This window comes from Mercenaria mercenaria, chromosome 6 (genome assembly GCF_021730395.1).
Source record: "Mercenaria mercenaria strain notata chromosome 6, MADL_Memer_1, whole genome shotgun sequence".
Taxonomy (NCBI): domain Eukaryota; kingdom Metazoa; phylum Mollusca; class Bivalvia; order Venerida; family Veneridae; genus Mercenaria; species Mercenaria mercenaria.
The window spans coordinates 76,023,932-76,027,089 of record NC_069366.1 but is presented as its reverse complement, the minus strand read 5'-3'; the positions used below and the strand labels follow the sequence as shown (position 1 = coordinate 76,027,089).

Below are 3,158 nucleotides of genomic sequence, written 5' to 3'. Positions count from 1 at the left end.
AGTTGTTTTATGTGTGTTTTTCAGGATTACATTTCTGTGCGGAAGGATTAAAAATCTACACCAGACTGGTGGCCATGACAGATGTCAGTGGGAAATTTAAACATGGACTAGATACTTTGATGTGTAGCAAAAAGTTCATCGTTGATGGTGGTGTTCTTCTGTGATATATTGACTGGGATAGTATTACTCTTCAGAAATACAGAGCTGTCAATGCTGCAATTTTGTTGTGAAATTCACAACCCATGTCCAAAAGTGCTTGTTTTACTATACAGCAAAGAAGGAGAAATTGTACTGGGCCGACACCTATATGGCAACTTCAGAAAGTGGAATATCCCAGCAACCATAGGGTTTACAGTCATGAAACTTCACACGCTAGTAGCTGATAACAATACAAATCAGTGGCTAAAAGGATATTTCCAAGGTTTGTGAAATTTTAATTTTATTCAAATTTTAAAAATTCAGTAGTTGAATTTTCTTTGAAATTTGAGTAATAGTTGTCTCCTCTTGATTTGTCAGTCTTCTACTATAGTGCAAAGACACTGAACAAACAGGAAGCTTTAAAAAGGCTATATAAAAAGAAGACACATAGTTTTTCACTTTAATTTTAAGAAAAAAATATAAATTTAAATTTCTTAAATTTTTTTTAAAAAAATTCTATTTCGCATAGCGTCTCTTTTCCGAAGAATTTATAAGTATATAATATATGTGAACATGTTACATAGTGCCGTAGTAGACCGTGGATGAACAGTGGCGTATGTGTGGAAGCTGTACATTTTGGACCGGATGGGTTTATAAATGAGGCTATAGTCGGTTTCGTAACAGGAGTCGGAGAGACTGATTGCTTGTCGGGCCTGGATCTCGAACCGGTCACGGTGTTATTACACTGATGTTAAAGCCAGTCAGCAGGCGTCTCGTATATGATATATAGAAATTGCGTGAATGTTCGTTCCCTTGCGTATGAGACGCATAACTAATATTACACGAAATAATTATTTTTCTCATTTCAGTCAAATCCAATGTGCTACCGGCATTTTGGCATTGAAGGACATTGCTTACCGGTGTGCTGAGTGCATTTGTCGGCATTATTAATGTATAACAAGTTTTCTTTACACTGACAGGACATTGGTTGTATTACACAGGGAATTACATGGAGGTTGCTACAGTGTGATAAAATAGTTGTTGTTGTTGTTGTTTGTGTATTATTTTATTTTTTCATTTGTTTTTTCAGTTTAGAACATATTCCGAGCTTTCAGCTTCAGCCCGCATCAGGCCGACGTCAGATACATTCTGCCTTAAATGGGATGCTTCTATTCTGATTTGCTTTTCAGGTTTACAACGCAGGTCTGTGTTACTAAGAAAATATTTAACGGGGCTGATTTCCTGGGTCGGCCTCGTGCAGTTTCCTTAATATGTATTTGTCCTGGTACCGACTGGAAACACAACTTGACGGTATTTGTATTTCAGTTTTGCTCGATTCATTCTACTTAATTCTTTAGATAGGACTTTTCCTGTTGGGACTTTTATTCATGTTTTTCTGTTTGTTGTTTTTTCATAGCATTTATGTGTTTCAATTCTTTTAAATGTGCATTTTGTTGTCTGTGCTGAAAGAGGTTGTCTGGTAATACTTATTTTAATATTCTTTTCACTATTTCAGCTAACATATATGAAGAAAATTATTCAGCTGCAGTGTTTTAATGACAGACTTCCTGTAAAGTTCCTGAACCAGTTGATATCAGAATGATAAAGAAATGATAGATGGTACCAATCTGTGAATATTATGTCACTTTTTTCTATAGGTGTTCCTGATCACACTTAGAACTTAGTACACACACACTCAGTTGTTTCTCAAGAAAGGCCGACACCGGTTCACAATCTTTCTTTTGTCATTTGCAGGCGATGAATTCCATATGTCAGTAGGAATTTAGAATCGTACAACCAGTCAGCAGCTACCCATAAACCAGACCAACCTATTAAGTCGAGCGGGCAGAAGCTGTGATTCCCAGTGTAACACCGCAGAATGACGGCTAGTTTTCGGTAAGCGATTTACATGTTCCACCAGTGCATTTCCCTTTGGTCCTAATGTCTTTAGTCAGAACTGTAGCCGTGTCAGTAACTGCTTGGCAGTTTCAGGGGTACCCTGAGCTGTGTCTGGCTCCAGTTGGAGTTCTTGACCTTCTGCACTTGCCTGCTTCCAAGATGGTGCGGATCGGCTTTGCATTTGACGTTTCAGGCATTGCCCGGCTTAGTCGAAGAAATAATTCATTTTAAGATAGGCTGTGATGTATTGATCTGTTTTACTTCCAGTAATTGTCATAAATATAATCACATATTGGTCTTTGCTTGTGGGTTCTGGTCTTTCAATCATTAAAAGTTTCATTTTTCTGCAATTGTACATGTAGTGGGTAAATTATGCATTTTTTACTAAAAATTGCATATTTTTAAAGTAAATACTCATTTTGATACATCATTTTTCAAAATAAGTAAGCTTAAAGTTACATAAAACATACTATAAGCATTAACTAGTGATATCACAGTTGATTTCATGAAAATCTGATTGAAATTTTCAGAAGGAAGGCAAATTTTGTAATGTGCCTTTTTTCTTCAAAATTCCGGTTTCCGAGCCAATTTCTCCGCAAAGTAGGTCTAATGTTTGAAATGTTTCTGCGGTACAAACTTTTCTTTGCGATGACAATGTCTTGTGTAACTTTTCTCGCAAAACCCTAAGTTACAAGATTTTATGGGAAAAATTTGACTAAATTAAAAATTTGATAAGATTTAGGTGTCACCCTGGTATAGAAGTACTTCCGGGTCGTTGTATCCTAGAAAGCAGTTCTTTGAAATTTTGAAGTTCCCAATTTAACGCTATCCCTACTTTGACATGTTATATTCCAAATGTATTTATTGATACTGTGTACATTTTTTGTCATTTCTGAGTCTTTAACAGTTGTTTTATGTGTGTTTTTCAGGATTACATTTCTGTGCGGAAGGATTAAAAAACTACACCAGACTGGTGGCCATGACAGATGTCAGTGGGAAATTTAAACATGGACTAGATACTTTGATGTGTAGCAAAAAAGTTCATCGTTGATGGTGGTGTTTTTCTGTGATATATTGACTGGGATAATATTACTCTTCAGAAATACAGAGCTGTCAATGCT

The 3,158-nt window shown here is 36.1% G+C and overlaps 1 long non-coding RNA gene across 1 annotated transcript; it reads left to right on the top strand.

The window, feature by feature from the left end:
- The first annotated feature begins 300 nt into the window (after positions 1–300).
- Positions 301–3,158, top strand: LOC128557852 (uncharacterized). The gene is made up of 3 exons (XR_008371444.1): positions 301–421; positions 1,894–2,034; positions 2,967–3,158. It is a non-coding gene; the product is annotated as an uncharacterized LOC128557852 (long non-coding RNA).